General features: G+C 33.3%; 1 pseudogene; it reads right to left on the bottom strand.

Annotated features, from left to right (window-relative positions):
- Positions 1-1,442: 1,442 nt before the first annotated feature.
- Positions 1,443-1,897, bottom strand: LOC123609357 (annotated as a pseudogene).
- Between the last annotated feature and the right edge of the window lie 17,810 nt (positions 1,898-19,707).

The raw sequence follows: 19,707 nt of genomic DNA, 5'->3' as shown, positions 1-19,707 counted from the left end.
ATGTCTTAAGAAAAAGTCCTTGGTAGACACAATTTCTCTCTGTTTTTTAAGTCTTTTGGGCAACTTTGTTTGTCTTTTGAGAGCAGCTGTGTGTTCCCCACTCCAATAGGCTTTCATTTCCTCCCACAGAACTGGGAATCTGACCCCCTTGACCACAGTAAAGCAGGTCAGAGATGCAGCCACAAGGGGTCATCTGCCAGACATTAACTGCAGCTGTCTGAAGCAAGTGAACTCTTCATTTCAGGACTTGCCCATCAAGGTCTGTGTAGTCCAGGAGCTGCCACTGACCATGGTTGCCATTCCTAGAAATGAAAATAGCACGAAGGAAGTAGAGATGAATGGTGGAAGGAAAACAGTTCTTAACCAATATACAATCTACAAACACAATTCCATAGATGTTATGAAGATTTTCTTATGTCAATATGATAATTTTATCATTTTTGTTTTCCAGGTATAGAAATCTGTTTAGATAATGTCTTACTAGATATAGAATTGATGTTGGTAATATCTTTGGAGTAATAATGCTATATACTGAAATATACCTTGAGCATTCTTTCTAAATTCATTTCTTCGACTACAAAAATACATGGGCATACTAAAGTACTTCTTTATGTTAGAACATGAATTTTATTTACTCAGAAGGGTAGTTGGAAAAAACAACTCAAAATCATGGCCAGAACACAAGAGCTGAGTGAACTAAGTGAGTATCAAAATCAAAGAAAAGATGGAGCTGTTTATATCTACATATTGTTTCCCCTTTTATGCATTGTTTAGATACAATAGACTTTTTAGTCTTTTTTTTTTTTTAGCTTAAGTATAATTGACATACTGTGTTATATTAGTTTCAGGTATACAATATTTCAGGTATTCTATGTAGTTTTCAGTGCTCATCAAGAAAAGTATACTCTTTTTTAAAAGTTAAAAAAAATTTAAGTTTCATTTTTATTTTTGAGAGAGAGAGAGAGGCAGAGCATGAGTAGGGAGTGGCAGAGAGAGAGGGAGACACAGAATCTGAAGCAGGCCCCAGACACAGAGCCCAATGCAGGACTCAAACTCACAAACTGTGAGATCATGACCTGAGCTGAAGTCGGACGCTTAACCGGCTGAGCCACCCAGGCACCCCAAGAAAAGTGTACTCTTAATCTTCTTTATTTCACCCATCCCCCACCTACCTTCCCTCTGGCAACCACTAGTTTGTTCTCTGTATATAAGCATCTTTTTTGTCTTTTTTTCTTTCATTGATTTTGTTTCTTAAATTATACATATGACTGAAGTCACAGGGTGTTTGTCTTTCTCTGACTTATTTCACTTGGCATTACACTCTCTAGATCCATCCAAGTTGTTGCAAATGGCAAGATTTCGTCTTTTTATGGCTGAATAATATTTTATATATATATATACACACACACATATATATATACACAGTCAGCAATGGCGATCTTCTAGCTGGTCTTGCCATTCCTGGACCCCATGCTCCATGGCTTCTGAAGTTCATGCCTTCCTTCACCTTGCTAAACGCCACGTGCTTGTCATCTAACCGTTCGGTCTTGGCAGTGCAGATGAAAGACTGAGAACCGTTCATGTTGGGTCCAGCATTTGCCATGGAAAGAATGCTAGGGCATGTGAGCTTCAGGATGAAATTCTCATCATCAAATTTCTCCCTATAGGGAGATGGACTTGCCACCAGGGCCATTATTGCACCACCCTGGCACATAAATCTCAGAATAATCCTATGAAAGCAGGAACCTTTGTGATCAAAAGCATTCTCCCCAGTGCTCCGAGCATGTAAATCCTCTGCTGTTTTTGGAAATTTGTCTGCAAAAAGCTCAAAGGAGACATGGCCCAAGGGCTAGCTGTCCAAAGTGATATCAAAGAAGAACACGGTGGGGTTGACCATGCTTGGGCAGGTTGGTGGTTCCAGGGCGGCAGCGTCTGCAAGGCCAGGCAATTTTACTTTTAGTGTTTTGAGGAATTTCCATAGTGTTTTCCATAGAATAGGCTCTATTAACGTGTATAAGATTGTTAGGTTTCTCTGTGTATCCATTTCAATAATTTAATAAATATTAAGTATCTACAGTGCATTTGCTGATCTGGTAAATACTGAAAGTACAACAAAAAGACAAACAGACCTTACCCCTAGTGTAATAAGGAAGACAGGCATTAATCAAATAATTACATACTATATGAATATAAACTGAACTCTAATCATGGAGGAGATGTTATGATTGCCTATCATACAGGTCTGGATTTTCACTGGGGCTTGAAAAAATGGTAAGGATATATTTGTTATATAATTCTTAGGAGTTTCTTTTTGAATATGAATACAACTTTCCTTTTTCTCTCTTTAACTTTGTTTATGTCATGGTTCTTCATTATGTGCAACTATGAATCATTGGTAGCAGCTACATAAAGCTATAACTGAAGAAAAAGGACTCTGATTTTCTATTACCATGGCTATAGGAGCTGAGTATTATTAGCACACTTCTATTCACATTACCATTATACTCTTGTAGAAGTGGGACACCTGGGTGGCTCAGTCAGGTAAGAGTCTGACTTCGGCTCAGGTCATGATCTCACTGCTCATGAGTTTGAGCTCTGCGTTGGGCTCTGTACTAACAGCTCAGAGCCTGGAGCCTGCTTTGAATTCTGTGTCTCCTCTCTTTCTGCCCCTCCCCTGCTCATGCTGTGTCTCTGTGTCTCAAAAAGAAAGAAACATTAAAAAACAAACAAACAAATAAATAAATAAATAATTGTAAAAATAAAAATACCAGAAATATATATTTTGTTTCATCAATAAGATAACGTTTATTTGCTGATCAGCTATGTAAAATATTGAATAAGGAAGGCAAAATATTGAAGATGGTAACTAAAGTATGCAGTATAAATCAAATGATTTTTTGAAAATTTAAAATGAAGTCCACAGAAGCTTATAAATTAAAGAATATTTGAATATATTTGCATATATTGTATGTATGTATATATATATATATACATGTATGTATATATATATATATATATATATATATATATACATGTATGTATATATATCAAACTTAATTGTGATTTTTGTTTGTTGGCTGACCATTATTTAGTCTATTTCCCTTGTTTAGAGTACAATTTTTCCCAGAGAAAAGCAGTCATGACTTTTATAAGGCCTTAGAAGAATGGCAAAATTTTACTAGTTATAGAGGTTGTAAGAAGTTTAGTGTCTTTTCTATTAATGCATACTATCTCATAAGTTAGACTTATACGAAATTAGAAATCCATTTGATTTCTTTGAATATATACAGCAAGAGATAAAAACTGTAAGTATGTGTTTAAATTTGGGGATAGTGATCAGAAAAACTGGTGTGTTTTTAAAGGAGTTTAACCTGGAGTGCCTGGGTGGCTCAGTTGGTTAAGTGTCCAAATTTGACTTAGGTCACGATCTCACAGTTCATGGGTTTGAGCCCCGTGTCACGCTCTGTGCTGACAGCTCGGAGCCTGGAGCCTGCTTTGGATTCTGTGTCTTCCTCTCTCTCTCTGCCCCTCCCCATGTCTCTCAAAAATGAATAAATTTTAAAATATGTATATTAAAAAAAAAGAAAAAAACAATACAAAGAGTTTTTCTTTTTCCTGAGAAAATTAGCTGCCAATCTTTCTCAGGCTTATGAATAAAGTATCTCCCTTTTGATACAGTTTTAAATATTTGATTTATTTATTTAGGCCTTTCTGAGAGAAGCAGAATGGCACTGTGGTAAGGACATGTGTGTTGGGGTCTTAGAGCTTTGTGTTCCCATCACAAGTATCTGTGGTGTCTCACTGATCTTGTGTCCCAAATATCTGTGGTGTCTCACTGTTCTTGTGAGAACAGTGCCTGAGAACCATGCCTACCTTGCCTGATTGTCATGGAGCCATTTGCTCTTATGTGACAGTTCTTAGCATGGTGGTAAATATTTGCTCAATAAAACAGGCTTTATTAAACATTCATAATTGTCACTTCTGAACACCTTAGAATATCTCTGTGAACTTTTATATTGTCAAGAGGTTTAATGTATAAAAGAGTGACAATTTATTTTAAAAACATTATAAAAAAGGCCTCTGTCATCCCTTAGCATGAAATTTAACACTAGGCTTCAGATGTTTCATTTAAAAAAATACCTTTAAAATTGTTATTTGTTGAAAATCTTATTTACTTAAAAAGAGTAAGTGAATTATTTCAATAACAAGAAAGACACAAAAACTGTTCAAGTATGACTGGACTCTTTTAATGATAATACTTATGGTCTACATATTTATATATTAATTTGTATATTAATTTATACACCTGTGAATCTTTAAAAATACACTTTCTTATCTATATGAAGGGACAAAGTAATATGAGGCCATTCTGATGATTTTTGCAACAGCTGTTTAAAAAGATTTCTAGAAAAAAAATACCTGTTATATTTTAATTTACTTAAAAAGCAATTTTGCCTCCTACCCTAAGGATCTCATAATGCATTGTAAATGGTCCTGTTTACATACTATACAGAATTATAGGATTTTCTAAATGGATAGAAGGAGTTGTATTAACTCTTTTTTTTTTTATTAATTTTTTTTTTCAACGTTTATTTATTTTTGGGACAGAGAGAGACAGAGCATGAACGGGGGAGGGGCAGAGAGAGAGGGAGACACAGAATCGGAAACAGGCTCCAGGCTCTGAGCCATCAGCCCAGAGCCTGACACGGGGCTCGAACTCCCGGACCGCGAGATTGTGACCTGGCTGAAGTCAGACGCTTAACCGACTGCACCACCCAGGCGCCCCTGTATTAACTCTTTCTGGACCAAATATGCCCTATTAGTTTGTAAGGGTGAATGGAATTCTGAGTTCTTGCCAGGGAGTAAATTAAGCACTTGGAGACTCTTCATTTAATGATCTCATGAATCCTCATAATATTCCTTATGAGGTAGATGACAAGTTGTATTAGCTCCATTTGTATTACAAGAAAAATTAAGCCTAAAGTTGTTATACAATTTCAATACATAGATTTAAAATTGTGTTTCTACCACAGTATGGTCTATAGGATTATATCATTGCACATGTGTTATAATTACTTTGTGCATGTAGAATTACTTTTGGGGCCTCTTCAAATTGAAATTATAGCCTTATGCTTTGTGTTTTATGTCTTTTTATATATCAATAAGTACCATGTCCCCAAAGCCTTTTCCAAGACCTATATTTTGCATTTCTCTGAGTACACAGGCTTTCCCATTTGTAGGAATAACTATGTTAAAATCTCCCAGGAGATAGCCCAATCCTTATAGAAGATCAAATATCTTAGTCCTGAGCATCACTCAGCCCTCGTTTAAAACATCAATATTGCCAAGGTGTAACGGAACCATCGTTTAAGAAGTTCTGTAAGGAGGAATGGTAGTACCATCATTTACAGATTGTTGTGAGAAGACATTTCTTTAGCCATCTAGAAACAAGAAGACAGTCTCGACTATGGAAAGTTGGCTCATGTAGTTCCCATTTAGCTAAACACAACTAAACACTGAAAAATGGAGAAAGAATGCTGTTATTAAATGGAAAAAAAATATTGAACAGAAATAATTCACTTTTAATTGCCATGCCACTTGCTGTCAAATGATACAGTCCCTATGGTCTTTCATTCTCCTTTCTGAAGGTGAATGTTCTGGTTAAGCCTCTCTTAGATCATGGAGAAGTAATATATTAGACCTTACCAGATTTTACTTATATAGTTTCATCTTTGCCATCTTTGAGGAAATTATCGGGATAAACAATATTATGTAAGCTCGATTTGAGCATTTGCCTTTGTTTACTATGGTGGATTATAAAATGGAAGTTAGTAGGACTTTGATGTCTATATATTCATACATTTCTAAGAAGAGATTAACAATATATTGACAATTTTGAATGGAGAGTATCCCTGAAGTACACCTAATTTGCATTGTCCAGGTGGTTAATTTGTCCCTTCCCAATGTCTCTTCTGAAACCACCGTTATTCTGAAAGATGATGCAAGTATATTACCTGGTATGACAAGTTCTTGCTTTTGATTGCATTCCTACAGAGAAATCATTAGTTTCTGTAAAAGATATTCTCTCCAAATGATAAGAAAATAAAGACTAGCCATAAGAAGAATGAACACTGGACTCAGTGTCACACAGAGAAAGAACTAAATAAATATATATATATGTATATAGACATATGTATAATTAAATTGCTGTGAAGTAATATAAGTGATTACCTCTGAGAAGAGATGAAAACATGATAATAATTAAGGAGATCATTAACTTATTTGCTAATATATAATTTCCTTAGAATATAACTGAAAGCCAATATAAATAGTTAATAGCGGTTAATTCTTGAATGTGATAATGTGGGTTTTTGTTACAATAATATTTTGTGCTTTTCTGTATTTTAAAAAAAATTCACTGAAAAGTAAATTTTAAGAACAATTTCTTAGAAGGAAGTAGAGAATAAAAATTAAGAACATGGCTTAAGCTATCATTTTGAATCCTACTTAATACCTTTTCTTCCTGTAACTATGAAAAACTTAATTCATTGCATCTCAGTTTTCTTTTCCATTAAGTGGTGAAAATAAATATCACTCAGCATTGCTGCAAGGATTCAATGAAAAAAAAATGTCTGGAAAGCATTTTTCACTATACCTGTCATTTAGCAAGCTCTCATTAAATTGTTAGTCTGCTATTATAAAGCAGAGGTACTATTTTTTTTAATAATTAGAAATTGTCCATGTACTAATTGAATAATCGTGTTATATTGTATCTTTCCATGAAGATAAGTGCCTAATAATTTTCAGATGCTATTGATCTTAAATTCAATGAATTTTTACCTAGTTTTTGAGCACTTGTGTTTGCATGCGTATGTAATATAACATGGATAATTAATGGCTAAATATGCAAAGATTATATAAAAATAAAAGATGCTTAGTAAGAGAAAAGATTAATTTGAATCTTGAAAAATTTAAGGATAAGATACGAATGTGTGTTCACATAGAGCAGAAGGTAATATATGTAAAAAAATGGAGAAAAAAAGCTCAACATTTGATATTTGTGGTCATGTACTCTAGAGAACAACTGTTCAAATTGGATTGGAAACTTGGAATATACGTGTTTTTTTTCCCTCTAAATTCTTTTTATTTCCTTTGTTATGTTATTTTACATGCTTCTTGGTTTTAATCATTTATTCTTTAGAGGCTTAAGTGTACATTTTTCTGTTATAAATTTCTAGATAAAAGAGGTTAGTGGCATAGTAGCAGACTCAAGACAGTTCTTTTCTTCCACTTATTTTTATTTATATTTTAAAATATCTGAAATAGAAAAAAAAGTTTCCTTCTCTGTTATAAGAAGCGTTGGGTTGGTGCTCAGTGAATAATAAATCATCGTAATAAATGAGATGACTAGATTTCTTGCAGAATTGCTGCACTCTGGTTTTAATAACATTAGAGGATGTATGTATCTTGTCCCATGTGTTACTGCAGCTAATTTAGAGAGGCCCCAAGTATCTTCTACAGAGAAAATAAATAGTGCTTTATGTAAATGTATGAATTCTGAGGAATATATCATAAATTGTGTTTCCCTTCATTATTTTTTTCCTATTTTTATAAATATAATCCCAATGTACTCCATTATTTTCTCCTTCTTTGAGAAATTCCTTTGTCTTTACTGATTTCTTTATTTTCTTTAAAGCTTTTAATAACTCCTTTATATCAGTTTTGCATCTGGGCCTTGTTTTTGTTTGTTTTGTTTTGTTTTTTTCTGAATCCTGTGATCAGTAGGAATAGCCTCTGTTCCAATTCTGTGTGTAATCCTTTGATTCTTTCTAACCTATGCCACTCCATGGTCTTTTTAAAGTCCTATCTCTATAACAAGATCATGACAGTATATTACAGCTAAATATAGAATTAAGGCAAAAAAAAGTAAGACACTCTGCCATACTGTTCTTTTTCTTATGACAATGAAACACAATATCAAACATGTCTCAAATTACCTTACTTTGTAAGCTTGCCATTTAAAAAATTGTGAATAAGAAATACGTTGATATTTCCTATTTCACAATGTTCCTCTATGTCTTTGATTGTCAACCTTATCAAATCTAACAATCTTTTTTTTGTTTTAATTTTTTTTGATGTTTATTTTTGGGAGAGAGACAGAGAGAGAGAGAGAGAGAGAGAGAGAGAGAGAGAGAGAGGAATTGCAAGCACAGAGCCTGAGGTGGGCTGGAACCCACAAACCGTGAGATCATGACCTGAGCTGAAGTTGGATGCTCAACAGACTGAGCCACCCAGGCACCCTGAGATCCAACAATCTTTTTAATAACAAATGTAAAGTGAGCTAAAAAAAATCCCTACAATAAAAATAATGGATAATAAAATCTACCTATACATGTAATTTAATAAAATCAGTGCAATACCCTAAATGTGTGAAGGAAAAATGAAAGGAAATAAGTGTACATTAAAATAGTACATATTTGGGGGCACCTGGGTAGCTCAGCAGTCACGTAAGCATCCGATCTTGATTTTGGCTCAGGTCATGCCTCACGGTTCATGAGTTTGAGACCCACATCTGGATCTGCATTCATAATGCAGAGCCTGCTTGGGATTCTCTCTTTCCCTCTCTCTCTCTCTGCTCCTCTCCTGCCCATTCTCACTCTCTCTCAAAAATAAAATAAACATTAAAAAATTATATTGAAATGGTACATATTTCAATATGCAAACACACAAGTATGATATTTTATCACTATAACATTAAAAAAATTTTAACATTTATTTATTTTTGAGAGAGAGAGACAGAGTGAGAACAGGAGAGGGACAGAGAGAGAGGGAGACAAAGAATCTGAAGCAAACTCCAGGCTCTGAGCTGCACAGAGCCCAGCACAGGGCTCAAACTCATGAACCACAAGATCATGACTTGAGCGGTAATCCAACGCTTAAGCAACTGAGCCACCCAGGCGCCCCCAAGATATAATTAAAGAGCCAGTTTATGCATTATGTTTCTGACAGCTACAAATACAGATTGATACAAGTAAATTAATAATGACCTAAATACCACAAGTAGCATTGCCACTGGGGATATGATTTTTTGAAATCATGAACAACTCTTGGAAAAATTTAAAACCAAATATATGTAAACCTTTCTGAATTTAAGTTCTTGTATTCCTGGAAAATTCAGTGCATATCCAATTTATAAGACAAATATTTTTTGTTTATATGTAAAATGGTGAGAATCCATCTTCAGATAATTGTAAATCGGGTTTTAACCTAAATAAATATTGTGTGACATTAGAATATTTTGGGGGATGTAGGAAAATTCTTTATTGTGTAGGACTGCCTCACCCAGACCATTCTTTCCTAAGTGCCAATGTCTCCCCCAATCATTGTGACCACAAAAATGTTTACACAAATCACCACAACACATTCTGATACCTATCAGAAAACAATTCTTAAGGATAACATATGTTAAAAATCATGGTTAAAATATTCTAATAGGTTTATAAGAAAACATTTATACTTTCAATGGGTGTAGAATGCTATCACAATACTAATTCCATTAAACTTTATCTTCTCACATTTTCATAAATTAAGTTACCATATTTTACTTGTGTGGTGGGATGTATTTTCCACATGAATAGAAACAACAATAAGAACAATAGTACCCAATTTCATGAAGTTTACTTAAAGACTTTTGAAAAATCAGTAATACACACACACACACACACACAAAACAAAGAAGATGCAAATTTTCGAACATCTTTTTTTTTTCTTAAATTATAGCTTCTTCAGTACTAGAAACACTACATTTCTATATATCTTTCTCATTTTTATGGGTAGTGTCTTTCATAATACACTCTTTTCCTGGGATGCATATTTAAAGATATCCTCATATCCATCATCATAAGACAGGAAGTACAATTTTTTCCATATTGCATTATTAGTAAAAGTATAGTTTTTTTAAGTTCATTTATTTATTTTGAGAGAGAGAGAGAGAGAGAGAGAGAGAGCAATCAGAGGAGGGGCAGAGAGAGAGAGAGAAAATCCCAAGCAGCTCTGCACTTTCAGCTCAGAGCCCCATGCCGAGGTTGAACTCACAAATCATAAGATCATGACCTGAGCTGAAACCAAGATTTGGATACTCAACAGACTGAGCCACCCAGGCACCCCACAAGTATAGGTTTTTAAAAGAATTTGTGTTTCAGCCAAGAGGGGACTTATGAATACTCACTCATAGAAGATGATAATATAGTGGCATAACCATCAAGGGTAGTGAACAGTATTCCTCAGAGCCATTTTAGTAGACTGACAAAAGAGGTAATCATAATGCAGACAGTTAGAGAATGGATGGTGAAGATGTGGAAGTATTTACTAATTGTTAGAAGTGTTAGAAGTGTTAGAATTTACTAATTGTTAAAAGAGAAGCTGAAAATAAAAGGATGATAAAAAAGCAAATAATGACTTGCCAAGCAACAGTTTTGATTTATGGTGTTTTTTTTTTGTTTTGTTTTCTGAAAACGACTCATGATTATAGGTTAACATTTTCTGGAGATGTTAAAAATTGTAGTATTAGACCTAGGGCAAAAATCGGAAATGAAATCTATACTTAACAATATTGAAAATTCTATTTATCTTTTATATATATTAATATTTTATCTTTGGAAAGATCAAAATTGAAAATCTAAGTTTAACTATTATTTTAATGCTATGAAAACATATTTTACTCAACCTTCAAAGAGTAAAGAAAACATCAAAAGTCTTCTTTATACCAATAGTTTTTTTTAAATAAAAATATATCTCATTTAGACAAAAAAAATTTCAGACAGCATAATTCATCTTATCTTCTCATACCTATGCACAGAGGCAGAGGATTAATATACTTAGAACTTTTGATTGGAGACTTAGCATTTACACTGGCATAAAATATTTTTTGGCATAAAATATTAATACTCTCATCCAAGCATGAAAATTCCAAATTAACAGAAACTAATATTGCTATTCAGGCAAAGTGGGAGTTACTGTTAGAAATGGAAGCAATTCTATAAAACATGGGTTAGCAGGATATTAAGAATCTAGATTTAAGCTTTATTCTTCATACATGGTAGGACAAGGCATTAAGCTACCTATTGTCTCTGTTTAGAATGAATATGCTTTCTTTCTGTGAATTTAATATTAATACCTGACGATGATTCCAGACTCTGGATCCAGATTATTTGGCTTTAAATCTGGCTTTGTCAAGTAATGCTAGGCATGTTCCTTCAAAATTCTATACTTTAGTGTTCCCAACCTTGTTTTCATTTTTTATTGAAGTATAATTGATATACAGCATTACTTTAGTTTCAAGTGTGCAGTGTAATGATTCAACATTTACATACATTGGAAAATGATCACCACATTAAGTATATTCACCATACAAATTTATAACATTTTTTTCTTCTCATGAGAAACTTTAAGATCTACTTTCTTAGCAACTTCTGAATTAGTGATATGGTACTATTGACTCTAGTCCCCGTTCTGTACACTGCATCCCTATGAATTATGTATTTTATAAGTTGAAGTGTGTAGCTTTTTATTTTATAAGTTGAAGTGTGTACCTTGTGATCTCCTTCAGCCATTTCACCTACTCCTCAAACCCTCCCCTCTGGCAACCACCAATCTTCTCTTTATGGAGTTTTGTTTTGTTTGTTCCCTTGTTTTCTTAGATTCCAGTTACAAGTGAAATCATACAGCACTTGTCTTTTTCTGTCTCACTTATTTCACTTAGCAGAATACTCTCAAGGTCCATCTGTGTTGCCTCAAATGGCAAGATTTCATTCCTTTTATGGCTTAGTAATATTCCATTGTAAGTATATACCACATGTTCTTTAGCCAATCATCTATCAGTGGATACTTAGATTTTTTCCATATCTTGGCTTTGTAAATAATATCGCAATAATCATTAATATGTATATGTATTCAGATAAGTGTTTTCATTTTCTTCAGGCTAAAACCTAGAGGTGGAATTACTGGATTGTATGGTATTTCCATTTTTAATTTTTGGAGAACCTCCATACTGTTTTCCTCAATGGCTGCACAAATTTACATGCCTAAGAACAGTGCAAGAGTTTCTCATTTTTCCACATTTTTGCTAACATTTGTGATGTTTTGTCTTTTTGATAATAGCCATTCTGATAGGTGCAAGGTGATAGCTCATTGTGGTTTTGATTTGCATATTCTTGATGATTAGTGATATTGAACATCTTTTCATATGGCTGTTGGCCTGTATGGATTCTTTGGGAAAATGTCTATTCAGATCCACTGCCCATTTTTAAATCTGATTGCTTATTTTTTGATATTGTTGATTGAGTGTTTTTAAAATATATTTTGAATATCAACCCCATATTAGATATTTGGTTTGAACTGTTTTATCCCATTCAGTAGGTTGCCTTTTATTTTGTTGATGGTTTCCTTCACTGTACAGAAGCCTTTTAGTTTTATGTTGTCCCATTTGTTTATTTTTACTTTTGTTGCCATTGTTTCCAGGCTCAGATTTAAATATATATATACATATATATATATATATATATATATATATATATATATACACACACACGCACACACATATATATAATAAACTTTATAATATATTATTATATTGTATATGTAATACTATATATATTATGTATAATACTATATATATTATATATACTATATATATATAAATACATAGTATAGTATATGGTATATGTATTTATATATTTATAGTATATATAATACTATATTACAATATATAACAAGTTATATATATACATATGTATACTATATACATATTATACATATTATATATACATATATACATATATATGCATGTATACATATTATAATATTTAACAAATTATATATATACATATATACATATGTATACAATATATATACACATATATACATATATGCACACATATATATACAATATATATAATATATATTGTATATATATGTGTGTATATATACAATATATGTTGTATATATTGTATATATATGTGTGTATATATATATATATATATCTGCCTGTCAGTAGTCTACTTAGAGCCTAGTTTCAAGCTGATTGTACATTAGGCCCTCAGTTCCCTACAGACTTTTGGCTATCCTGGAGGTAAGCCTGGTTGATTTTTAAAACCAGATGTTTTGGGGGCTCCTTCATCCAGAGAAGATCTCAACGGTTGGGGTGGCTGATCCAGGGTACAAACCTCTGCTTCCTCAGGGACAAGTTCCATGTTTGTGAGATCATTCCCAGTCCCTGAACTGTGGATGGGATTTTTGGCAAGACTGCTTCTCTGCATCTCATACTTATCTCAATGTGGCCCTTTGATGCTTTGATGGAGAAGAACTCGTTTAGGTAGTTTTCAGAGGAAATTTTTTCATCTCTGGCTGTAGATTGATTGTGGCCATCGAGGGAGGTGAGTTCAGATTCTTCCTAAACTGCCTCCTCTCCTCATCTCTAAGTGGGTACTTGTGTTGCCCTCCTAGAGATGATGTCACTGGCACATGGGAAGCACTTGTGGAGTGTGAGCAACTTTTACTACAGTTTTTAATCAAATGATTTAATTGAAAAACCAAAAATGATTCACAGTAATCCACAAAAATACATGAAAAAGCACTTTGTAAAAACTACCTGTAATGTTAATAAATTAAAATGTCACCATTTAATGAATAAACAAGTAAAATTAGTATTTTTATTTTTCTTAAGTTGATATACAATATCATTTTGCTATATTTAAGCACCTTTTTTTTCTTATATGCCAACTTCAGCAAATTTAGTCAGCAACAACCTAAACAGAGGTTTCTTTTGTGAAAATTATTCACCTTCAATAGCATATGTATTATTTAAATTCATTCCACATATTTGAAATCCAGACATTAGATTTTTTATTTCCAATTCTTTCTATCTCTGTGCACTCTCAGAAAAGTAATGAATAGCCCAAGTGCCTTTGCTCTCAAACTTCAGTTTGCAATGATGAAATCAGTCCTGAGCCAAGCATCTAGTCTGCAGGAAGGGAAAGCACTAATGAAAATTAGCATTCCAAAAGAATCTTCTGCAGCTGTCATCATAAAAAGAAACTGATTAGTGGTTTGGACGGTGCTAACTCTGTAAATTATCAAACAAAATACTGCAGAAGCATCCATTTACGTATATGAAAATTACAATTTGAACATCACACTTAGAGCACATTAATCAACTTCATTCTTTGTTTTTATGGGTAATGAGCCTTTGCAGAAAGGTAAACAGCCAGCTAAATAAAGTTGCTTTGACAAAATGGATTAAATAGATTCATACTTAAAAAAAATGTGCTAAGAGGTGTTTAAATAAAGGAAGCATCCCCTGGTCATTTATTTCTATTTTTGGTTCCTACTTGGACTTTTCCCACTTCTGGCTTAATTTTTTTTTTTTTTTATATATGCATTTTGATGTCTTTCATAGTTTATCTGTAATGTTAATATGGGGTTTTGAGAAGCTGAGTAATATGTTCTATCACTTTTTATCTGACATCCAAAAATATAACCTTAATTAAAATATGTTGGGTCTTAAAAACTCAGATGTTACATAATTTGTTGTATATAGCAAAAACTATTTCCTGTGATTGAAATGGCATGATTTTTTTCTAATAACTTTTCCTGTCTTATGTTATATTATTATATGTAATCATTTACATAAAGGGAAAATTCTCCTTTTATGGGAATTATATTTCTGGGAAATGGAACCAACATCATATGTGGATTAATTTATAGTTCTGCTAATCTATGAGCAAATGGATTAGGCAGACAAACCAAATATTAACATAATTAAATAACTATTGTTTCTCTAAATATTTGAATACCTAATATGCACAAGGTACTGTAGATGTAGCAGTAGAAAACATTTTATTGATTGACCATTGTTTTAATAAGTGATATTTGGTTGTCTTAAGCAATGATGGAAAACCACTGGAGAGCTGAGAATCCAGCAAATACTAGTTGTCAGTGAATGCATTATAGAAGATTATATATCAAAAATGAAATCAATTTGTAATGTACCTATAGTTCCTTTTTATAGTGGATTAAATAGAGGACAGCACAGCAACATTTTCTTCTCATGTGTCAATTGTTTACATTCTATTACGAGGATGTAAGAGTCCCACTCCACCTTTTTTTGGTCCATGTTTTCAAATTTGCCTCAGGCTTTATGATTTTAGCCTCTTAATTATTTTCTTACTTTAATAAATTCTTCCAAATTAAATTCTGTCAGTTCTGTCAATTCTGATTTTCATATATCTTCCTTTCAGCACCACTTCAGAAAAATTCCAAAACATCAGGAATTGACACATAGTTATTTTGTATAAAACACTATTTTTCTAGTGTTTGCTTTTATACGAGGTAATGTTTATCTCCATCTAAAGTGTTCAAAAATACATGAGGTGGAGGAGGCTCCTGGGTGGCTCAGCCAGTTGAACATCTGACTCTTGATTTCAGGTGAGGCCATGATCCCATGGTCATGGTCCCAAATCAGGCTCTGCGCTGAGCAAGGAGCCTGGTTGAGATTCTTTCTCTCTCTCCATCTTCTGCTCCCCCCACTCGTGCACATTCTCTCTGTCTCTAAAATAAAAAAAAAAAAACTTAAAAAGACATGAGGTGGACATAATAAAATTAAAGTTAACCATTCTAGTAGTCCAAATTTGGAGAAATTGAATTGCATTGGATTGGATAATGGAAATTACTTTTAGTAGGGGAAAATCATCTTAAATTTTGGAGAAGTTTATTGACTACTTTGTGGGTAACCAGTTTCATTATTTTAAATTGTGGGACACAAATTTAATATTATTCATGCTTGATAATTTTTAGCTTGATATATAGAGCAATTTTGATATTAATTGTACATCTGTGCATTAACCATAACCATTCTACTTGCAGACTCAAAGGGAAAAAGGCAATACTTTGGAAATGGTTGATGATACTTATTTTATCCATTTAACCTAAAGTGTTTCTTATGTCCAAAATTGTCAACAACCTCATCAACCAGTCTATAGATGCACAGACACAGAGTAGAATAATAAATATGTGCTTGGATATTTTACACCTTTTTGACTAATATATTTCCTTTGAAAGGTATGTGCATATAGGAACTTTAAACAAATTTCACTCACTGGTATTAATATCCAATTTTTAGTATATTTCTTTTCAAAGAGCTTCTGTCTTTAAAATGATTTAAAAATATTTTTGTCAGTTGCACAATTAGTGATGCCTTAGCTAGCAACTTATATGTTTTATACGGCATTCTAACTGGATTTTATCAAATTATACCCTCCCAATGTCAAAGTGAACGGATAACTTGGTGGTGGGTCCTTCCATGATCACCATTATACATATGTTTTCACACAGCAAGAACTCTTTTCATTATGTCATTTTCATTACGTAGTTCTACAAAAAATATCTTTCATGTTTCCCTTTATAGCTTCACTTAATAATTTCTTTATTCTATGGAATAGCACAATAGTACATAATACCATTTCTCTTAAATTTCTACCATTAAAAGTTAATGTTGGTACTCAATTTGGAATACAATGACTTCAAGAAATAGTGTTCCATGGAGCTATAAGGATATAGGAGAGTTAAAGAAGAGTTTGTAATATGGGTGCAGTGCCCTTTCCTGGCTCTGTCTTTCTTCCTGAAGCAGCTAAGAAATACAAAATCTGGAAGATTGAAAATTAAATTTACCTCTGTAGAATACTGAACACTCTTATAAGCCAATTAGGGACCTAAATGGCAAATATGGAGTTACTATTTTCTGCCTTTTACTTTAGTTGTAGTGAATTGTTTTCTGAAGTTCTTTGAAGTTTTCACCTCCACGATGCTCATCCTTAAAAGTATACCCTTTCTCAAAGAAAATATGTTTTAATATATAAGATATTTCAGCTTAAACTCTGGCATTGAGTGGGATTTGTAATCCAGGAAATAGCATTAATCAGTGGAATAATTTGAATCTGTTACCAGGTCGCTGGGTTCTTGTACCAGATGCACCAAAGAATTGGAGACCCAAGACCAAGGTGGGGAGATAGCATTTATAAGTATAGTACACTTTTAACAGTGAAAGCGGGCCACTGCCAAAACAGGAGTGGCAATGGCATGGAGCACCTCAAGCTGCATCCTTTTAAGCCTACTTTCTGCATGTGTAAATTTGGCTTTGTTAGATATTTTGACTGACAACTGGTGGTTATGTAACATTTTGGCTTTTGCACGTGGGCCTACCAATGATGCACTCTTTTTCATTGTATTTATTTCTGTATTGTATATTTATGAGTATCTAATAAGCTTTTGTTGTGACGTTAAAGGTACTTAAGAGCAAGTTGCCCCTTTTGTTTGCATGCTGAGCTCTTAGAAGTCCCCTTGTGGCTATTGCGCCAGTTCAGTGGCGAGGCTTTTCCTGTTCTGTTAGCCCTTAGAGGTGGCTCTGAAGGAGTGGCCAGCATCTACTTTATCCCTCCTTGTTCATCCCTAACTGCCTAACAAATCCATTGTGCTTTAAAATGTTTTTTTTTTAAATGTAGTTTTCTACAAACATTTGCAATGCCTTTTTTTTTAATAATGTATATTTCTGCTCTCAACTATTTGCCTACTTGTTTTGCTGGCTTGCTTGTTTCTTTGCTTTAGTGTGAAAGATTTGTGTCAATTTTAGCTAAGTTATGCTACAGTAGCATCCAAATCCTACATCTCATGACTTATGATCATGTCTCTCCTGGAGTGGCTGCCTTTCTGTTCGACATTATCTTTATTTTTGAACCCAAGCTAAAGGCACATCCCCTATTTGGATCATCATAAATCTCAAGGAAAAGGGAAACAAGAGCATGATCAAACCATGTGATAATTCTTAAAACTGGTTGAAAGTGGTCCCATCACTTTAGCTCACAATTATTGGCAAGAATTGTCAAGGTCTGATGTGAATGGGTAATATAATTTCTGCAAAGGGAAGGAAGTATATTATTTGAACAATAATACAACTTACCACAGAGGAATTTATTCATTTTTTCATTTATTATTTATTTATTTATTTATTTATTCATTTATTTATTTATTGAGAGAGAGAGAGAGAGAGAGAGAGAGAGAGAGAGAGAACATGTGAGTGGGGGAAAGGGGCAGAGGGAGAATCTTAAGCAGGTTCCATGCCTAGCACAGAGCCAACCTCAGGGCTTGATCCCATGACCCTGGGATCATGACCTGAGTGTATGACAAGAGTTGGACACTCAATGGACTGAGCCACCCAGGTGACCCACCTGAGAGGAATTTAAAAGAAAATAATATCAAAAACGTAATTGCCCAGGACCTACATGAGAGTAAGAATTTGTGAAAAATTTCCCCCAGTTTTACTGAGATGTATATTGACCTTGCATAAGTTTAAGATGTGGAACATAATGATTTGATATATGTATATATTGGGAAATAATCATCACAGGAAGTTTAGCTAACACAAAGCACCTCACATAGTTACAAGATTTTTTTCCTCGTGATGAAATATTTTAGGTTCTACTCTCTTTCAAATATACCAAATGGTATTGTTAGCTATAGTCATCTTGTTGTACATTGCATCCCAGAAACTATTTCTCATATAACTGGAGGTTTATGTGTTTTGATCACCTTCACCCAAATCCCCCACTCCCATCCCTGCCTTTGGCAACCATAGAACTAATCTGTTTCTGAGTTTGGTTTTGTCAGTCCATATATAAGCAAAATCACACAGTAATTTTCTTTCTCTCTCTGACTTATTTCACTTAGCATAATGCCCTGAAGGTCTATCCATATTGTCACAAATGGCAGGATTTCCTTATTTTTTTATGGCTTATATTATACTATTGTATATATACACTCCACATTTCCTCTGTTCTTCATCAGGTGTTGGACACTTAGGTTATTTGCATGTCTTAGCAATTGTAAAAAATTCTACTATGAACATGGGGTGCAGATATCTTTTCAAGTTGGACTTTCATTTCCTTTAGCTATATTCCCAGAAGTGAAATTTATGAATCATATGGTAATTCTATTTTTAGTTTTTTAAGGAACTTCCATACTGTTTTCCAGACTGACAGTACCGATTTACATTCCCACTAATAGTGCACAAGAGTTCCCTTTTCTCCACACTCTCACCAGCATTTGTCATCTTTTGCCTTTTTGATGATGCTCGTTCTAACAGATGTGAGATAATATTTCATTGTGGTTTTGATTTTCATTTCCCTAATGATTAGTGATGTTGAACAATCACTAATGTACACTAATACGTGTTGGCCATTTGAATATCCTCTTGCAAAAATGTCCCTTTGGGTCCTTTGTCCATTTTTTTAGTTGATTTATTTATTTATTTCAGTATTGAGTTGTATGAGTTACTTATATATTTTGTATATTAACACTTCATCAGTATATAGTTTGAAAATATCTTCTGTAAGTTGCCTTTTCATTTTGTTCACTGTTTTTTTTTTCTGTGCAGAGGTTTTTTAGTTTGATGTAATCCCACTTATTTTTTTTTTTTATTATGTTGCTTGTGTTTTAGCTGTCACATATTTTAAAAAATTCATTGCCAAAATCCATGTCAAGGAGCTTTTCCACTAAATTTTATTTTAGAAGTTTTATAGTTTTAGTTCTTACATTTAACATTTTAATTAAATTCAAGTTAACTTTTGGGAATGGACTAAAATAGAGGTCTAATTTCAT

The sequence above is a fragment of the Leopardus geoffroyi genome, chromosome A1, assembly GCF_018350155.1.
Source record: "Leopardus geoffroyi isolate Oge1 chromosome A1, O.geoffroyi_Oge1_pat1.0, whole genome shotgun sequence".
In the NCBI taxonomy this organism is placed as follows: Eukaryota; Metazoa; Chordata; class Mammalia; order Carnivora; family Felidae; genus Leopardus; species Leopardus geoffroyi.
Note: the sequence above shows the minus strand (reverse complement) of the source record. Positions and strands in the feature narration are given on the sequence as shown.